The sequence below is a fragment of the Canis lupus genome, chromosome 28, assembly GCF_003254725.2.
Source record: "Canis lupus dingo isolate Sandy chromosome 28, ASM325472v2, whole genome shotgun sequence".
NCBI lineage: Eukaryota > Metazoa > Chordata > Mammalia > Carnivora > Canidae > Canis > Canis lupus.
Window position 1 is genome coordinate 24,994,792 of NC_064270.1, and position 21,065 is coordinate 25,015,856.

The 21,065-nt window shown below is 46.9% G+C and overlaps 1 long non-coding RNA gene across 7 annotated transcripts in view; it reads right to left on the bottom strand.

Annotated features, from left to right (window-relative positions):
* Positions 1-21,065, bottom strand: part of LOC112672363 (uncharacterized) — a 157,754-nt gene that overhangs the window by 57,442 nt on the left and 79,247 nt on the right. For 5 of the 7 annotated variants that reach the window (XR_003144229.3, XR_003144230.3, XR_007406715.1 and 2 more), the window contains 3 exons: positions 18,610-18,714; positions 8,662-9,068; positions 7,094-7,293 (listed from right to left, as the gene is read on the bottom strand). This is a non-coding gene — a long non-coding RNA (uncharacterized LOC112672363). Of the gene's footprint in view, positions 1-7,093; positions 7,294-8,587; positions 9,069-18,609; positions 18,715-21,065 lie in introns of all 7 variants that reach the window. The other 2 variants (XR_004810347.2, XR_003144231.3) reach the window with 2 other exon arrangements.

Below are 21,065 nucleotides of genomic sequence, written 5' to 3' on the forward strand. Positions count from 1 at the left end.
GTTGTGAGCCAGTAGTGTCCCAGAGCTGGCTTATATCAGCTCACAACAGTTAACTGGTAATTTTTCAGGAATGTTGCAAGCCAGTTATTGAACATGGGCATTATTAAAAATTACATTATGTAAACTTGAAAGAAATTTAAGGCAAAGGTAGTAAAATGCTCAGAACTTATCACTTCTGAACTACTATCATACATTTGATAACAATCTATGCTTGAGTTTATTTGCATCTACTGCACCTTTGTGGTGGAACTACTCTATAATGGTGTGCTCTTGTGTGTCTCTTCCCAACTCCAGATTTTAGGAAGTCAACTTGGTGACTTAAAATTAACCATGGTAGAATTAGGGTATTTATACCATGGAAAGTTGTTTTTTCCCCAGAAGCTGGTGGTTAAACATTTAGCAGCATCGCCACCAATTCCAGCCAAAGTAATACCTCTGAATTCTAAACTCTCATAACGCTCTCTATCTTTTCTGCTCAGTGAATGGGCATTTAGCATTTGCTGCCTTAGTTACCAGGTACATTTCCTCTATGGGTGTGCACACATGCACACAAGCCTTCTCCTCCAAACTGGGTTGTTACCAGCTTTAGGGGTGGGAACAGAGTCCCCTTTATCCTTTCTGAGCCACTCTTTCCTTAAATAGCATCCTCCTCCCCAGTGTGAAACCCAGCACCATCTCTAGACTTCCCAGTACCCCCAGGGGCTCACATTCTCACCATCTCTCCTAATTCCATTCTGGCTCCTGGATTCCCCCTCCAGCTGCTCTTTTGCTTCCACCCCACACTAGCCCCCCATCACTCCTCCTTCTCCAGCCGCCCCTTACCCCCAGCCCAGCACCATGAATATGGCAATATATCTTTACCATGGGTTTGGATCTAATTCAACTGGAGGATAGCAGAGGAATCAGTAATAACTCAACATCAGGCATCATTTCCCTGGTATAGACGTTCCTATCCCTCACTGGATCTCTACTTGCCCTTTTTTGTTGGTACTGTCCTCTCCAACACAACTCTTATCTCCATGGTTTGGGTCCTCAAACTCCTGTTTCTTTACTCACCAAAGGAAAACCACAGTTCTGTGACCTTATGATGCCAAGAGATTTGCTATGAATCCCTCCCTAAGGACCCACTTTGCACATTTAAAAAAATTATGATAAAATCTCTCAACAAAGTAGGTATAGAAGGAACATAGCTCAACATACTAAAGGCTATATATGACCAGCCCACAGCCAACATCATGATCAATGATCAAAAACTGGCAGCTTTTCTTCAAAGATCAGGAACAAGACAAAGATGCTCACTTTCATTTTTTTTTATTCAATATAGTACTGTAAATTCTAGCCAGAGGAATTAGGCAAGAAAAAAAAGGGGCATCCAAATCAGAAAGGAAGAAGTAAAATTGTCTATTTGCAGATAACATGATATCATATATAGAAAACCCTAAAGACTCCACTGAAACTGTTAAAACCAATACACAAAATCAGCAAAGTTTCAGGATCCAAAATCAATATACAAAAATCAGTTGTGTTTCTATACTCTATCAAAAAGACAAATTAAGAAAATTTCATTTATAAGTGCATCAAAAAATCTAGAAATAAATTTAACCAAGGAGGTGAAAGACCTGTACCATGAAAACTGTAAGATACTGATGAAAGAAATTAAAGAAGACACAAATAAATGGAAAGATATGCCATGCTTATGGATTGGAAGAATAATACTGTTAAAATGTCCATACTACTCACACAATCTACATATTCTGTGCAATCCCTATCAAAATTCCAATGCCACTTTTCACAGAAAGAGAACAAATGATCCTAAGATTTGTATGAAACCACAAAAGACCCCAAATAGCCAAAGCAATCTTGAGAAAAAACAACCACACTGGAGGCATCATGCTTTCTGATTCCAAACTATGGTGCAAAGCTATGGAAATCATAACAGTATGGTATTGGCATAAGAGACAGATCAATGGAACAGAGAGCCCAGAAATAAACTCATAATTATATGGGCAATTAATTTACAACAGAGGATTCAAGGAAATGGGGAAAGATCATCTCTTCAATAAATGATGTTGGGAAACCCAGACACCCACATGTGAAAGAATGGAACTGAACCGCTGTCTTAAACCACACACACAAAAAATAAACCAAAATAGGCTTAAAAAAATTTGAACATAGACCTGAAACCATACAATTCCTAGAAGAACACTTAGGCAATAAGCTCCTAATCTTGTGGTGATTTCTTGGATTTGACACCAAAAGCAAAGGCAACAAAAGCAAAAATAAACAAGTGGGACCACATCAAACTAAAAAGCTTCTACACAGCAAAGGAAACCATCAGCAAAGTACAAAGGCAATGTACTGAATGGGAGAAAACATTTGCAAATCATAAACCCAACAAAGGGTTAATATCCAAAATATACAAAGAACTCATACAATTCAATGGCAAAAAATTCTGATTAAAATATAGACAGAGAAACTAAATAGACATTTTTCCAGAGGACATACCAATGACCAACAGATACATGAAAAGATGCTCAACATCCTTATTCAGGGCAATGCAAATCAAAACCACAATGAGATATGAATGGCTATTATCAAAAAGAAATAGAAAGCGTCAGCAAGGATGTGGGGGAAAGGGAACCTTGTGCACTGTTGGTAGGAATGTAAGGTGGTGCAGCAACTATGGAAAACAGTATGGAAGTTCCTTTAAAAAATTAAAAATAAAACTAAGATATGATCCAGCTATCCCACTTCTGGGTATTTATCCAAAAGCATTTAAAACAGGATCTTGAAGAGGTACTTGCACACCCATGTTCACTACAGCATCATTCACCACAACCAGAAGGTAGAAGAAACTAAATGTCCATAAACAGATAAACAAAATGTGGCCTATACATACAATGGAATACTATTCAGCCTTAAAAAAGAAGGAAATTGTGTCATATGCTGCAAGAGGGATGAGCCTGAAGGATATTTTGCTAAGTGAAATAAGCCAGTCACAAAAAGACAAACATTGCCTGTTTCCATTAATACAAGGTATCTAAAGCAATCAAACTCATCAAAACAGAAAGTAGAGCGTGGTTTCTGGCAGCTAGGGAGAGAGGGAAAACAAGAGTTGTTCAATTATAGAGTTTCAGTTTGCAAGGTGAGAAAGTTCTAGACATCTGTTGTACAACAATGGGCATACCATTAACAATATTGTAATGTATGATTAAACATTGTTAAGAGGATAAAATTATGTGTCTTACCATAATTTTTTTAAAGGGCACAGACCAATCTCATTCTGCAAAGAGGTGATTCTATAACAGAACTCTAGAAACAATACAAGACAATCATGTGTGTGCCTGATATAAGTTATTTTTGGACTCTCAGGGGTTTGGGAATATCTAGGTTGCTCTTCACCACCAGCATCGTGGATAAGTAAGAGGTACATTTAATGAGGTGTCCAAGTGTCTCATTGCTCCCACTCTTAGTCCTGGAACATTCCGTACACCGTATATTCTTTTTATGATTGGAAAAAAGTCTTCTCCCATGTTATAAATGCCAAGTGCACATGGTAGACATAGCAAAGGGATGGCCCCACGTAGGGAATACTGAAGAGAGCTGGTCACCTGTTATCACCACCCAAGGCTGCTCCGGTGCCTGGCCCAGCATTTGCCTCTGCCAAACCTCTCCCTGTGCATCTAGAACCCACACAACTGCTGCTTCCAGGACCCAGGCAGATGGGCTTCCTTTCGACAGTAGCATGTTGGGGGATACCGCCCTACTGAAATGAACTTACAGAGGTGAAAAAATCCTCTTTATCCTTCATTCCTTATTTGGTGAATTAAAATGTTAGTGAATAGTGTTTTCTTGAAGCAGAGTTCCCTCCACAATCATACTGGATGGTTTCTCTAATGCTCATGCAAAAGGATGGCTACCCATTATCAGAGTGACTTTGATACTTCCCTATAAGAAAATATTTTTTTCACTTCCCACTCCCCCCCCCCTTTTTTTTAAGGAGAACAGCAGATGTTTGAGATAGGGGTCAGATGCTCCTGGAGACCAGCTTAAATGCAAGGCAGTTTCCACATGGGAGTTGTCTTGCTTCTCCCTGGTGATGCCAAAGCAGGGTCTGAGAGTCTGTTCTGACAGCCTGTGTCAATGTGACTCGGAGTCTGGTGCATCCCTTGGAAGAATTTTAATGTTCTTGACAGACTATCTATTCAAATGCTTGTGTTCCCATTTGTAGTTTCCAGTCTGTGTTTGCACTGAGCTCCATCCAGGTAAAAAGTGAAAGAAAATACTCCATGTGTTCTTTGCTGCGGGGTCCAGCCAGATACGCCCCAGCCTTTATTGTCAGTGGCACCAAAGTCTGTACCATCCTGCCCAGCCTGGAGACTCCAAATGGCTCCCCACCACCATGAGCCTTGTGTAGACTTGGAAAATGTTTGGAAAAGGTCGATTTGGATCTTGCAAGTGTACCACAGGCCACCTTCCAAGCCTGAGAACATTTATCAAAATGATTTGAAGTCCAAATTCATATCAGATGGTTTGAGCCACCGTGCCCCCATCTAGGTCATAAAATTGTGCATTTTCAGAGCTAGAAAGGATCTGAGAGGTCTTCAACACTCTCATGCTACAAAGAAGGAAAGGAAGAGGGGGGCAGTGAGTCCAAGAGGGTCATCGAAGGACACCTGCTGGTTGGTAACAGAGCCTGGGCCCGAAGCCAGCCAGGCCTCCTGACTCCCCACAAAGATATCTTCCCACCACAGCCTGGCAGTCTCCAGATAACCAAAACAGTGACAAGACCCTGCCAACGGCCCACCAACTTCAGTCAATATTTGCCATGACAAAATTTCAACCGAAACTAGAGATTTGGAAATTTGTGCTCATGTGTTCAATTGGAAAAAGAGGATTTTTGACTTTTCTATAAACAATCTGTTTACTTAACTCACTCATGTGGAGTGTTTTGTACCAGACTCAGGTTCAGTAAATTCACACTCCACAAACATCCAGCCCATTTCCCCTGCCTCTGCACCCCTGGAAAGGACCCACATGACCAATGCCTTCTGGGCCCACAAGGCAGACTGAGGGGGGTAGCAGGTAGATCTAGGATGTGGGGCTATTTGGTCCTGGGGACTCACTTAATAGAGCCATTGAATCCAAAGCCAGAGGATCTGGGTTTGATTGAGGGTCTGGTCAGTCCCCATCTGGTTCCCTCAGGAGGGTTCAGGCCTGGTCTGGCCTGCAGGAGGGATTTAAGGATCTCCGGTCCTTGTCTCTCAGCTTCAACTCATGCCAGCTGCCAATTTCCTAAGTTGGTACCTACTCTGTCCCTCTGTGCCTAAGGGTCAGCTTCTCCTGGCATCACCTACCAGGTTCTGTGACTTGTTCTCTGCATGTGCCCAGACTCTCCCGCACAACCCTATGATAGATGTCCCTAGTGCTGGGTTCTGGAATCCCTGTCTCTGGATCCTGTCCTCCTTTGGGGAGATAGGACAATCTTCACAAGACCTCTTTGGTGCTGCGGGCTCACCTGGCTGGGCTTGAGTGAAGCATCTGGTGATTCTGATTCCGCATGTCTGTCCATTCCACCGCTGCCCCACCAGGAGGGGGGGCCTATAGACTAAACAGCTCTCTGGCTTTCCTCCTGGACTCAACTAAGTCTGCATCAACCCCCGACCCCATCCCTCCTTCAGCCCTTGTCTGGGTCCTGCTCTAGATAAAGCCTGTGTTGTCTTCTAGAAGTCAAAGAGGCCAGGCTGGTTACACCTGATTTAAAGACGCACTGTGCACATATAAATAGGCAAGCACGTGGGTTATTTTTCTGGTTGTTGGAATGAAGGCATACAGGACAGGGTGCCAAGAATTTGGCCATTGGAAAACAAGGCTGTTGGGTCTCGTAAGGTGAGTTTGATTATTTATTGTCTTTAAAGTGATCTGGTTTCGAAAGGGAGCTGAAATGTTCTCATTAAATGAAGATGGAAACTTTGAGGATCTGAATGTGGTGATTCATTCATCCTTATCCCCAGGCTCCCAGGGATGCCCCTGATATATGGGAACTTATCAGCCGTAGGAGAGAGATCAAAGCAAGTCTTGGAATTTTGAGGACCTATTTTGAAAGCATGTGTGTATGTGTTCTTGCTAAAAGTACTAAATCGGGTAATATAATGAATAGTCTCTGTTTCTATTTAAGTTTTGTTGATCAAAAATCTGAGTTCAAAAAAAAAAAAAATCTGAGTTCATGATTTGCCCCCTTGACAATTTCCAAAAGCATGCACCTTGTTTACATGATTCTCAAAAATGAATCCGGCCTGGGCCCTTGTCCGACGCTCAAGACTTGGCTTTTTCCTGGAGCCCTGAGAAAGGTCATGCAGGGACCGTAGTGGGAATAAGCTGACGACCCCTGGGGTGGAAAACAGTGCAGCCTTAGCTGACAGAGCAGCAGTGGAGGCCCCCAGAGGCCCAAGAAGATGAAGGCTCCCAGTCAATCTGGTGATGGAGTGGTAAGCACAGAGTCAGGGGGTGGGGTGGTGCTCAGTACATTATAGAACAACCAGCGTCAGGTCCCCTTTGGCCTCTCGTTCTGTCCGGACCCCAATAATTCAGAGAAGTAAGATTTGTACAGTCAGTTCTGAAGCGACTTCAAATGGTAACTGCTTACAAGCACGTGTCTCACGTGCAAATTTGCAAAATGCTTTTGGAAACTGTCTTCAGTTGGGTTCACTAGATGTAGGCTCAGGGGAAGCTTCGGGTGGGAGGGATTTACAGCGGAGGTGCTCCCAGGAGAACCCAGCAAGAGCGGGGAGAAGCAGCTACCCCAGCCCAAGGGCAACCCACTGAAAAGGAGGTCTCCAGTTGGAGTCTTTGGAAGCAAAGCACCCCGAAACCCTGAAACCCCGGGAATGGGTGCACAGGAGTGCTGGGGAGCCAGCTCCGAGCAGGTCCGGGGGTGGGGGCAGTGCCAGTAGTGTCCTCCACACGGAGGCTGGCTCCGGGGGGGTGGCGGGGGCAGGAGGGACTGTGCCCTCCATTCACAGGATGCAGAATCGGAGACAAAGAGAAACTGCCCCCTATGGTCAGCGTAAGTAGGAAGATGTGCAGAGCTCACCCGGCTGCCAGTCCTCGGGGCTCTTCTTCCTCTCTTCCTTCTTCCTCTTCTTCCTCTCTCCCACTGACAAGGAGTCTTCCCGCTTCCCACCTGGCCACGGCAGCGGGCGTCCAGGGCAGCAGGGTACTTAGGAGATCAAAGCAGCTGGAGATTACTTTGGGATTTGCCGATGTTGTCAATGGCCCCGCTTCGCAGGCCCCCTAAATCAGGACAGCGAGTCAGGATTTGGGAACACTTTGGTGCCTCTTAATCTTAACACCTCTAGGGAAACAGGCTGCAGAATGGGGTTGTGCTTGATAAGCTCACTCTCTCCCTAATGTGCCTTCGCACTGTCCCGGCCTGACCCTGTGCGGCTCCTGCAGGGGCGAGGCCCTCCCTGCTCCCCGCTTCCTCCGCACAGGACCCCGCCGCCCCCCAGGGGACTGACCCCCATGACACCGGCCGCCCGCGCAGCCTTCTGGTGACATCTCGTCCTGCCTCCCTTTCTAACGGGTTTGCTTCTCGGCCCAAAGCGAGCATCTGTTGCTTAGGACCGGCTTCCCAGCCCACGCCACCTCTGAGTATCCTCTGCAAAGTCCGGCATGAGGCTTCGAGAACAGTAGGTGTTGGAACAACAGTCAGTTACTCGGTTTTGGACACAGAAGGATGGAAGCGCCGGGAAGGAGCTGCCCAGATAAAGCACGGGCCCCGGGCAATGCTTAGCTTGGGATCACTTCCTGTCGGGGTTGCTCCCTGAGACCCCTGTCCAGGACCACCCCTTTTAGGGCGGCAGAGAAAGGGGCAGGCTCTGGACTCAACCTGCCTGCCCATCATGAGCTGTGTGACGTCAGGCAAACCTGCTTCACGTTCCTCTGCCTCTCTCTCCCACTCTGTAAAATGAGGTAAGTACCTGCACCTGTGTCACGGGCCCATCGGGATTAAACGAGTCTCAGGTGCGCAAGGAACTCGGCAGTGTGCAGAGCAAGCACGCTGCATGGATCTAGGATTACCATGACTGTTGTTTGGAGTAAATAGGATAAAGAATTTGCCTAACAGCCCATATCTGGGGAGACTGTGCTCAAACAGCAGCTTCTCAGCAAAGCCTCCCCTGACCACCCTAAATGGCAGCCCTCTCCCTTCCCTTCTCCTTAACCCCCTTCCCTGCTCATCACCTTCTGACCTATTTTATGTCATTTGCTTACTTTGTTCCCTTCACGAGGGGAAAAGCAAGAACAGGGGTTTCTGACTGTTTTGTCCCCTGCTGGACAGTGGGCGTCTGGAACAGTGCCCGACACGCACACAGCGGCACAAAGAGGATCTACTGAGGGAGGAAGCAGCAAGCCTGGGACTCAGTGTTGCGCTGGTGGCCCTAAGCCCGACCCCGGACAGCCCTGGCGATGACCTGCGGTATGGCTCCCAGACTCCTTCTCCCTCTCCATCCTCCATCCCCAGCACCCACAAGTACACAGTGACATTTCAGCAGCAAACCACAGAGGAGGCTCTCCTTCCACGCACAGGCGCTGCCAGCCAGAGACACGTTCAACTCCCAGCGTGGCTGCTCCCTTGCTGTGTGACATCGGGGCCTCTACCTCTTTGGATCCCTTCTTGGGCACGCGGTCTCCAGGCCTCCCCCAGATTCCCGGGTCGCAGCTTCAAGGCTTCTTCACTTGCAGAGGCTGAGATGCCAAGGTCTGCTGAACCTGCCTGGTCTCCCTTGATTCAAATCAACAAGGTGGCTCTGGGCGTGGGTGCTGTGAATGCAACCCTGGCACAGGGGAGAGGAAGGGGATAGACCCTAACCGACTGGCTCTCCCCAGACCTGCCTCCCCTGTGATGGATCAATGGATCGAGGGCAGCGGGACCCAGAGACTTGCTGAATCCCTTGCAGCTGGGAATCGCTTGGGTGGGGCATGTGTCTGCATCAGGCAGGTTTTTTTCTCATTGCCAAGAATTTCCGCTTCCAGTGGCATTCATCTTTCCCAGGAACACCCTTCAGCTAAAAAAGAAAAGAAAAACCAAACAAAAGAAACCCTCCCTGAAGAAGGAGACTTTCTTTCTCTGACTGTGAGCCCCTGATAAGAGAAGCCCTCTGCCAATTGTGGCATCCTGTTCTAGACCTCCCCCTCGCCAGGCCCTCAGGGATCCTTTCTCTGGGTGTGATTAACGGAGGTGGGGGGCTGGGTGGCCTATAAGGTCAGCAGCAGACAATCTTGAGACTTGGGGATGTGAATTCAAGCTGTTGGCCAAATGTTCAAAACTGCCCAGCTGAGGCTAGTTAACTTCTCTCTCCCATACACACCCTTTTTTTTTTTACTTACTTGTTTGTTTGTTTATTTATTTATAAGTAAGCTCTACAGCCAATGTGTGGCTTGAACCCATGGCCCTGAGATCAAGAGTCTCATGCTCTACCAACTGAGCCAGCCAGGCGCCCCATCTCCCATACACATTTCTTAATAACAACTTAGACACATTGCTGCCAGGCATTTTAAAGATAGAAACAACTGTATCATCTTTTCCATTCTGAGATACCTCTTCCACTTTGCTAACGAGCCTCATAGGCATGGGCTCACCGGAGACTGAATTCTGTTATTTAGGGCTCTTCAGTCCAATACGGAAACCACTTGCCACGTGTGGCTACTGCGCACTGGAAACGTGGCTAGTCCAAACTGAGATAGGCTGTAAGAGTAAATGCAGATTTCAAAGATTTGAATATGACCCCCCAAAATATAAAATAGCCCAATAATAATATTTCTAGTGACTACATGTTAAAATGATAATATTTGGGATATACGCAGTTAAATAAATACATTAATAACATTAATGTTTCATCTTTTCAAGTGTGCTTACCAGGAAATACAAAATTATGGCTGTGGCTCGTATTGTGTTCTACTGGATTGTGCTGATCTAGAACTTAGTGTTCTTTGAATGCTAAGTTTGTAAAAGGAAGACAACATTTTGCTTTGCCCACTGTCCTTGGATAAGGGATTCGTTTTCCCTAGGTTCCAAGATAAGCAAGAATAATGCTGTATCTCTCACTAGTTATTCATTCCAAAAGCTCTGAGAAGGGAGGTGAGCACAGGGCTTTCATCAGCTAGTCGAAAGTTCCAAAAGGCATTAAGCTCTCATTTTTCTCCACAGGCAAGCCATGGTAGTTTCTACGGTGGGCAACCTTCATTTCCAACTGTACCTCTTAAAGCCAATGTGCGGCTTGAACCCATGGCCTAGTCTTACTTAGAAATATCATTGGATCCTTTGTAAAACCACTGTTCTCCTAATTAACCAATCAAGGGAAAGTGTTTGAAAAGCCATTTATTAGCAGCTGAGTTGAGGATAGCTTGGCAGGAAATGTTTAAGTTATATAGCCTTTTTGCTATCTGCTGCCCTGACTTGAATCTCGTAAGAGAAGTTTCTATGGAAAGAAGAAGAAGAAGAAGTTTCAGGAAACATGAATGCCGATACCACCTGTTGACTAGTGGTTACGTGACCTTAAGGAATCCACCTCCCTGGGCTGAAGTTCTGTCATCTATAAAGTTGGCAGGTGGCTTCTAAAATCCCTTCTGCTTTTTGTACTATATTTAAAATCCTAGACTGAAAAACAACCCAAAACTCAGTTTTTCAGTATTGCATCTCGATTGTGACAAATTTAATGATTTGTGTCATAATCAAGGTGAAATAACAAAAAAAAAAAAGAGAGAGACCTTTTTGTAGTCATTGTTTCAAGATTATACAGGGGTTTTCTATCTTATAAAGATCTTTCTCCTAAGTCTGGGGTTATCACTTCTAAGCAAGAGAAGGACCCATAGCCTGTCCCTGATTATTTTATAGTAAAAGCCATATCAGCATGTGAATTACCCTAGGCTAGCAGTTTGGGCATGTCTACCAAGAACTGAAAGTTCATGTCCCATGATCCCGTAGTTCCCTTCTTGTAATCTATCGCAGGAAGCTATGGGAAATTTGAATAGATTTATATGGAGAGTTAATGAGCCAGGCTACTTAACATAGCATCATAAGAATACAAATAGAAAAAAGTCAGATGTCAGGTGAATGGTAAATTAAATAGATTAAGTAAGTCTGTACAATAGAATATTATTACAGCAGTAAAAATGGTTTTAAAGAGCTATTTCAGAACCTAGGAAAGTATTCCTAACACACAGTTTTAAAGTCAAGTTATAAGAAAATTACTCAAAATCATAACCGTGATTCTCCCCACATAGTGGCATTTTTGTGAGTGATTTTTGTTTTCACAGTCATGCTTTTCTCTCTGTTTTCCAAATTCTTTAACTCCAATTCCTTTAATAATCAGAACAAAGGTGACTTTTACAGAGAAACCCATCACACTTTTCTCAGCCCTACAGTGCTCCAGGCTTTATCTGGTTCTGTGGCAGATTTGTAGCTGACCTGGAAAATCTGGGGCCCTCATTGCTTTAGAACAACGCATAGTAGGGCTCACTAAAGATTTGGTGAATGACTAAAGAACCGGATGGGGAAAAATACATCACAAAGAGTCAGAATAATTTTTAAACTGTTTAATTTTCAAATGAATGGTACAGAAAATAATTATGAGTGGAGAGGAAGAATGACTGCAATGAACTTGAGCTCAAAGGAAAGTTTTTATGGAGGGCACCTGTGCTCTGGCCACCATCACAAAGAACAGACTGGGGCTGGGGGCTTCAACAACAGAGAGGTATCTCTCATAGTTCCAGAGGCTGGAACTCCAAGGTCAAGGGGCCCACAGGTTTGGTTTCTCCTGAGCCCTGTCTCTTTAGTTCACACACGGCTGCAATCTCACCGTGTCCTCATATGGCTTTTCCTCTGTGTGCTCCCATCCCTGATGTCTCTTTATTTGTTTAAATTTCCTCTTCTTACAAGGTCACCAGTCAGGCTGGTTTGGGGCCCACCTCAATAGCCTCATTTTAATTTACCTCTTTAAAGGCCTATCTCCAAATATAGTCCCATCCAGAGATCCTGGGGATCAGGAATTACAATTCAACATGTGAAAATTAGGAGAATGCAATTCAGCCCATAACAACATCCATCCCAAGTGATCCCACCCACTTTAAATCCTCCAAGTAATCCCAATCCCAATTCCTGGGCTCTCTGGGCTGAAAGGCCAGGAAGCTGGCCAGGTACTTAGGATCAATGGCCATAAACTACTGGTTGCAGGCTGCTAGTGAGGAAGATGGGAGAAGATTTGGATTGGAGAACCAAAGATTTTAATGTGGAGCTGAGAATCTCTTTACAGAAGTTTCTGGAGGAAAAGTAAGGCACCAAGCTAGAAGAGTCAATGTAGCAAATCCTTTCATCCTTGGCTAAGAAACTGGACTGGATCCTACAGATAATGGGGAATCATTAGTATTAACATAATACTTGTGTGACTTCCCTGTTTCTTATTTGTTTTGTGTTTTAATACCTGCAGCTGAAAATAACTACTCTGCGTGAGCCTACAGAGGTGTTGCTTATGAACATGGAGCATTTGAATAAAGATAATCTTGGCAAACAAGCCTTGAGGTTCAAAGAAAAGATGGCCTTTGTTCCAGGGAATAAAAATATCACAGAGTTGAATAAGCCCTACTCTGTTACCCTGTGCCTACACAGCCAAAGGAAAAAGTTAAGTCAATCATCCCGATAAGCCTGTTTTACTTATGGAGCTTTCAGCTCTAGTAGACGATGCCTACCTAGTCTTACTCCCTTTTAAAAAAAAATCATTAAATCCTGAGCCATCTAAATGCTAGAGGTAAAATGGATATTCCTTCCAGAATTTTCTTTTTTGGAGTTTCTGGATTGTACAGGCTCATTTTTTCCTAACCTCTGACTTCCTCTGCTACCCTCAGAAGTTGCCAAGTTCCCCACCAAAAGATCCCCAGAGGAAGGCCGCTAGAAGAAAACTCACTGGCTGTGATGGAGCTGCTTTTCTTATTGAAATGGAGATTTAAGGTCAGCGAACCAAACAAAAACCAAAACACAGCAAACTCATCAGAATGCAAGCCCCTAAATTGAGAGGAACACTGCTTCACTCTTAATTTAAAAGGGAGATGGAACAGAATGACACTGGCTTCCCAGAAAACATGGCACTTTTCCCTAGTTAAGCAAAATAGATTTAATTTGCCTTCTATTTTAAGGCTTGGCCCTATATTTTGTCTCTATCCCTGTCCTTTTACCTCATCTCTTTTACTGCCTTCCAATACTTTTTATCTTTGCAAACACCTTAAATCTTTTTTGGAACAAGACACACCTACAGACACACTCATCCCAACAAATATCACTTGAAGGTCCTCACTGGTCACGCCACATTGCTCTGGCTCTTTCCTTCACCTCACTCTGGCTCCTGAAAGCCTGGTGGAGTGTGCGAAAGGAAGCAGCTCAGTCTGCCATCTACATTCTCAGCTGGGTGTTGGCCAAGGTGAAGTAGAGAGAACATCTGACAGAGGGTCTATTATCTGTGTCCCAGCACGGTTACCATGAGTTATGGCCCGAATGTTTATGTTCCCCAGATTCTCCAAGCTCTACCCCCACTGCGATGGTATTTGGAGTTGGGGCTCTCCAAAGGAAATGAACGTTTAGATGAGGTCTTGAGGGTAGAGTCCCATGATGGATCAGTGCCCTTATAAGAAGACTCCAGAGCTTCCTTTCTCCGCCATGTGAGGACACAGCGAGAAGGTGGCCATCTGCAAGCTAGGAAGAAGGCCCACGCCAAGAACCCAATCTGCTGGCACCTTGATCTTACACTTCCCAGCCTCCAGGACTGAGAAAGAAATGTGTGTTGCTTCAGCCACCCAGTCTGTGGTATTTTGTCATACCAGCCTTGGCTGACTAAGACATCACCGTTGTACTGGCCAAGGCTTGAAGGTAAAGCAGCAAACCTCCAAATGGGTTTGGCTTCCAAGCCTCCTGGCAAGTCCTGTGCATGACCCACAGACAGCTCTGATGGGTTTCCATTAGCTCCTTGCTGAGTGCCTGTGACTGCTGGTGCACTCTTCAACCCCGAGGATCCCAGAGCCCTCACCATGTCATTTCTTTCTCTCTTAGAAAAACTAGAAGCACCGTCCTTACACACCAGCTTTTGCTATACTCCTAGGATCTGGCGGTATTTCACAGGAAGTACAATTTTCCTCTTGTGTGTTCTTGGGAGTTAGCCTTTTCTCTGCTAATGTTGCAGTTTCCATAAAGTTTTACCATGTGCCATCTCTCTAAATTTATGGCTAATTTACTTTTTTTTCCCCTATCCCATTCAATGAAAACCAATCACAACAAATTACACATTGCGATTTTCAGCCCCGGCAGACATTCCAGTTGACGACAATATGGTAATTACAGAAGCTTGCACTGTTCATCTAAATGAAGACTGGGGAGGCCTAATTGCCTGAATGGGGTAGGGGGGAGGCGCCCTTCTAAAACCTGTGCCATTGCCAAGGTCTTTGCTGCCTTCCTAGCAAGCTGACCGAGTTCCCCTGAAGCGGCTTACAGAGCACGGGGGAATTAGGATGATTATTCTGAAACTAATTATATGAAACCTACCTAAACTCTCTCCAAAAGAGAGACATTGGGATTGTGATCAAACACAACTTTTAACTCTTCCTCTCTCATGTCTTTTAAATTTCGTCCTCACCTGCAGCCAGGTGAAAACTCCAGTAGTGGCTCAGGGCTCTCCACATCCCACAGTCCCTTGAAGGCTCACATGGAATCAATTTGGAAATAGTCTTTCCTCCTTTCCCAGTATGGCATTATTTTGGGTGGGAAGGCTGATAGGGAGGAGGCACAGTTCATCTTCTTTTTTTTTTAAAGATTTATTTATTTATTTTAGAAAGAGAGGGTGAACATGGAGGGGGAGGGCCAGAGGGAGAGAGAATACTGAAGCAGACTCCCCATTGAGGGTGGAGTCCGACGTGGGGCTCCATCCCAAGATCCTGAGATCAGGACCTGAGCTGAAACCAAGAGCCAGCTCATGCTTAACCAGTTGGGCCCTCGAGGTGCCCCCCAGGGTGGGAGGGGACAGTTCTAATCTTTATTCTCAGTCACCTGCCGGGTGAAGGGTGGGAAGAGGTAGGGAGAGAGAAGAGAAGCAGAGGCTGCAGACGGCTCCTATTCCAATGGGAGCTCCTAAGCTCTGTGTTCCTTTTGGCCTCGTGGAATCCAGGCTGATGCTTGGGCAGGTCCCTTTCAGAAGCTGACCGCTGGGCCCTCTCTCCTGCAGCTCCCTCACTGGATGGTTAGATCCTTATTTTCGGCGGCCTTCTTCATCAGGCCTTCCTGGCTTCCTCCAGGTTACACCTCCAGTCTCCCTTGCTTGGGTCTCCTGACTCCTTCAAGCTGGTCAATGAGCATAAGAACCTAGATGGCCTCATGGCAGTTCTTCTGCTCCCACAGCTGTGGGGAGCAGGGGGCTCCCACTCAGCACCTCTGACACACTGAGTCCTCTCTGGCCTTCCAATTTCCTGCAGCACTTAGACCCCAGCCCATGGAGTTGGAGGTCAGCCCCCTGGGTCTCCCAACTACACCAACACATTGTCAAACCTCTGAAGGGCTGCTCTGGAAATCCCACTTAGGCTTGGGTGAGGGGTGGATGAAACTCACAGCATAACTCCCTGCCACTCCTGAGCACTTATTCCACCGAGGTGACCCCTTCTTTGTCATTTTTATTGTCTTTGGAGTCTGAGTGCTGTGGGGCAGTTTCTAGGGTCACATGCTTTGGGAAGCTACACATAGGAGCTACATATGGGGAGGGATCCATGTCTGCCCTAGAGTCCAGTGGTTCTCAGTCCAGCAACATGGCCCCCCAGGAAGCACACAGAATATACTACTTCTGAAGGTTGCTACAACAATGCGTGAGAGATCCTTCTAGCATTTAGTGTCTGGGAGCAGAGCTGCTAAATACTCTAGAATGCATGGGACATCCTTACACATTGACCCAAATGTCAGAGAGACTTCCCTCCTAGAGAAATCCTGGTCATCAGAAGTAGGGCAAAAGAGCCACATTCTTATAAACTCATATATTCTGGAGACCCCTTCATGTTTAGTGAGAGCTTCTCCTAAGACCGTGTTACCAGGCTAAGCATGACTAGGGAAGAACCCTCCATTTGTCATTATTTCCTTTTACTCAGACCATAAGCACCTTGGGGGCAGATGCCATTTCTGACCCTTTGAATGGCACTGTGGACACGGTGGGTTCCAACAAGGTCTGTTGAATGTGGTGAACTGAATTGCATTGCACAACTTCATGAGAATATGAGCGAGGACCCAAACACACAGAATCTGAGAAATAAGAGAAAAGCACTGACTCGACAGGAAAAATCCAACAGTGTACAGGAAGTGTATTCACTGTCCCTTAATGTGCTCACTATCCCTTCCCTGATGGCTTCTACGTCCACCCCAACACTACCCCTCCCTCTCCTCAACCCCCCAATCTCCCCTACCCCCTTCCCTGGCCTGACCAAGAATTCCATAAATATCCAACTCTCAACTCTAGGCCTTATGCTGATCAAGTCGTGGATGAGAGCCATGACCAGTGAGCGAAGCAAAAGAGATGTACTTTGGGAAGGCATAAGTTAACAGCCTAGGAGGTCAAAAGGTCTCAAGGAAACTGAAAGGGAAGAAGGGACAGGAGAGACAAAGTATGGGCAGGGCCATGGTGGGGAAGAGTCTGGAGATGGGGAGGGGACAGGCTAGGGATGGCCTCAATATGTCGGAACTGGGGAGCAGCTTCTCAGGGTCTTCAGGCCCTTTATGCTCATTTGTGTTTGTTTTTCTGAGCTTCTCTCTTAGGTTGAGAGTTCACAACAGGAATATGCTCTGCAAATATCAAGTCAACAATCAGTTGACTGTTACATGAGGATCGACTATACAAAAAGCCCAAATTGTCTTTGAAGAGCATTTTTTTATTGTGGCAAAACACACATAACATAAAACTTACCAGCTTCATCATCGTAAGCGTACGTACCAGTAGTATTAAGTATATTCACACCGCGGCACAACCGATCTCCAGAATCTTTCCATGCTCCCTTGACAGCTTCCCATTTCCCTCCTCTCCACCTGCTGGGAGCCACCGGCCTGCCTTCCATTTCTAGGGGTTTGACCTCACAGAAGTGGAATCCTACAGTATTTATCTTTTTGTCGAGGAGCACACATCTCTAAATCCTACTATGTGTCTGTGACTGTGTGTGACTGTGAACTATGTTGAAACTGGGGTTGTTGCTACTGCCACCAATATTGTCTGCATATCCAGGGAGAAACCTGCCCTGTCAACAGCCCCATTGCATCACCCAGGCCTATGGCAGAGGCACCCTCATTCAAGCCTTTATTTCCATCCTGACTTTCCTCCCCATTCTGTCCGAAGCGGCCTGGACCAACTGTCGCATTGGATTCTGAAACAAACTAATTCACACAAAGCTGCTAACAGCTGACAATATAACAAGTCACATTGTGTTTCAACATAAAGGACTAACTCTCTAGAAGTGGCAGAAGACAGCCTGCCATAGAGTGAATGTTTGCATCCGCCCCCTCCCGCAAATTCCTGTGTTGGAACCTACTCCGTATTGTGATGGTGTTCGGAGGTGGGGGCCAGTGGGAGGTAATGAGGTGATTGTTGTGCCCAAGATTGCGAATCCGAGAAACCACCAAGGAGCCGATGCCGATGCAAGTACGTGAGGGTTTATTTACAAGCTCGAGCTTGGGTCCAATTATACCCAACACGGCGGAGCAGGGACTTGGACCCCGAGACTAAGAAGCATAGTAGTGTTACAGGGGTCCGTGGCCAATGAGATTATAACATACGTAGAAATTTGCACAGTCATGTCGGTCCACACGCAGGTGGCCAAGTGAATTACGATTCACCCTATAGTGACCATTTGAACTAGCCTATTATTCTGGTTAGAATTGGCGCGCAGGTTTGGCAGGCAAAAGAGGGGTTTTCATTCCTTGGCGGTTGAAGGTCAGAGGTCCCGCATTCCTACGTGTGCTAGTTTCTGATAAGAGTGTGCTTAATAGCTAAACTAGGGTGAGGGAGTGCCTTAAACAATAGGCAGGTCGTGTGGGGGGTTTTACATGAGATGGCGGGTGTAGCACAAAATAGAGTTAGTCCTGCTCTGCTTGTCCAGGGGTAGGGGATTTTTGTTAGATTTCCTGGGTCCCACAGTGATGAAGGTGGAACCCTCAAGAATGGGATTTGTGGGTTCTAGAAGGGACGTCAGAGCTGCCCTGCCCCTTCTACCATGTAAGGGCCCACCAACAAGACATCTGTCTCTGAGCTGGGACGCAGACTCTCATCAGACACTATACCTACTAAGCCCAGCTTCCAGAACTATGGGAAATAAGTGTCTGTCGTTTATAAGCACCCCCTCCCCCCACCCTGCAACCTATGGGATTCTGTTACAGCAGCCAGAACTGGCTCAGACCCAGCTATGGTTTGGTAGAGGAGACCTGATCCACAGCAGCCCTTTAGATGTCTGTGCAAGGGGTCCACCTCCATCTGTCACCCTAAGTCTGTGGTACTCAGATCTGAACCGCTCTGCCTTGTGGATGCATCCTAGGAAAAATTCACTTACTGAAGCTGAGGTCAATCGGCAGAGCACTTTCCAGCAATACGACTTGCTGCCTCCTTGTGCTGGAGCCAAGCCTCCACCAACAGCCTCTGCTGCCCAGGCAAATCTCTAGAAGAAATCAGAAACCAGACTGGGTTGGGGCGCCATCTACGACACCAGGGGAAAGACTTCATAATGCCAGCTCTTTGGGGCCACCAACATAGGACGTGCTGTCTTTGCTGAGGTTCCAGAAGCAGAGCCTGAGACAGGAATTGGAGGCACGTGATTTATGGAGGTAGCCTAAGAGCTACCTCTTAGCTAGGAGGACAGAGCGAGAATGGGTGTCAGAGCTGTGACCCGAGGCACCAGGGCCCTGGAGTGTTTGCATACAGCAGTCCAGTCACAATGTCCTTTGAGGCCTGGGGGTGGGGTGGGGGGCTGGCCCTTGTGCCTCCCCCACCTCCACCCCCTGCAACGGTAGGGCAAGCCTCCCCATTGGGCAGGTTGGCAATGAGGGCCCTCGCCTGGTAAAAGGATACGGCTGGTTCTTCTGGAAGAACATTAACACCTGCATGATTCATGTATGCAAACCACCCACATGCTAGACATCTGAAGTGGTTCCCCTTGACACGGTAATAAACTATGGTCCAATCATGGAGAGATTTCCCTAGCTGGGAGACAGCTGTGGGGAAGAACTTTCCGGGGGGAGAACTCAGGCCCGAGTGGAAGGTGCCAATGATTTGCATAAAGGCAACAGAGCCATTACCTGCTACAAGGTAAAATATGGACCCGGCACTTTTTTTGAGAGGGAGGAAAAAAACAACTTGGTACACGAGTTTACTGCTCGTGAAACCCAATATCATAAAATTCCCTCTGATAAGAATCGGCACCAGGCAGGCATTTAAATATTTTGCATCTTCTTCGGAGATGTAATTACCACTCAGCCTTGTCCATCTGTGTTTGCTGTCCCCTCCGGATGGAACAGGATGCCGTTTCACTGATTTGGCAGATTTATCCACCTGGCTTTTGAGCAACTGGTCACATTTTTTGTCTGATGGCGAATGCCTCCCCTGCCCCCACTCCCGCTTCAGCACACAGGCAGGTCCCCCCACCTCATTGCTCCCAAATCCAAGGGGAAAGCTCAAAAGAGAACTCAACAGAGGAGGGTTGGTTTTCCAGTCACTTGCCTGTCCTCTGATCCTTCTGGAACATGCAGTGGGCAATCCACTGCGGCCTTAGCAGGGGCAGCTCGGGAGCCCAGAAATGGCATATGCCTCAATGCCCTATCCCGAGGGACAGCATCTGCTTGTTGACAAAGTGGGTGGGCCCCAGCCAGGTTGGCCAGGCCGGGCGGGACTGGACCGGCTGGAAGGCCCTGGCGCAGGGGACGCAGCCAGCTGGCAGGAAGGCACGGCCGCTGCCATCTGATGGAGCTTGATTCTGACCTTCTAACCCAACCAATTAGCTCATCTGGACTTCCCCTGGCTTTCTGGCAGGATTTGTCATCATCAAGGTAGCAATGATTTCAAGGAAGTACCTTCTTTGTTTCTTTATGGCTGAATACTCTGTCAAATAATGGCTTGCCCCACCCAGAAATTCCGAAGTGAGGAGACTATGCCCTTCAGGGTGGGGTGTGCCCTCCCCCCTCCTTCTGCCCGCCCACGGATGTGCCTTCAGTCCCTGGGAGTCAGCCTCTGGGGTGAGTTTCCAGCGCTGGGGCCCAGCCAGGAAGAGTCTAGAGCCCCTAATCACATGAAAGAAATGAGCCTCCCCTTCTCCCCAAGTGCACTGTCCACTCTGTCCCAGGGCCCCAGTAATGCAGCTCCATCCTCTGGAGTAGAAAGGTAGGTCCTCAAGTGCTGGGACTGGCATCGCCCAGCACCAGGGTCTCCACGCTTGCTCTTCCTTAGCAGTCTTCAAACAGAAGCAGAACAGAAACGTGGGGTGGCTCAGGTTAGTGTAGTGGGGAGACCTGACTCGCTGCTCCTTTGACCACCTCCCCTCCAACCACAGACCCCGAAGGAGCCCCATGGAACCTGCTGGAATCCCCAGAACCTTTTGGAAACCACTGAGCCAGCGCCACTCCCATCTTCTGCACATGAAAATAAATAAATAAATAAACAACAAACCCAGGCCTAAACAGGGAAACAAATTATGCAGATCTGTGGGGGAGCTGGGCCTGAGACCCTCTGCAGTCCCCAGGCAGATGGCCTGTCCCACAAGCATAAGAAGGTTCCTGCTGGGGCCACATCCCTTCCCAGGTCAACCCCTCTCCCTGGTCACTGCTCAGCACTAAATGCCAGATGGGGTTTTTATTGTTCCCAGACTCAGGCCTCTGCCCCAAGGACCCTGCAAGCCCCTCTGGCTCCTGGCCCCATCTGTGTGTGCTGGGAGGGAGGCACCCAGGCTGGGGCAGCGACTGTTTGCCTTGCTGAGGCAGAGGACTAGCGTGACTTCCTTTGTTTGATGTTGCTAAGTTA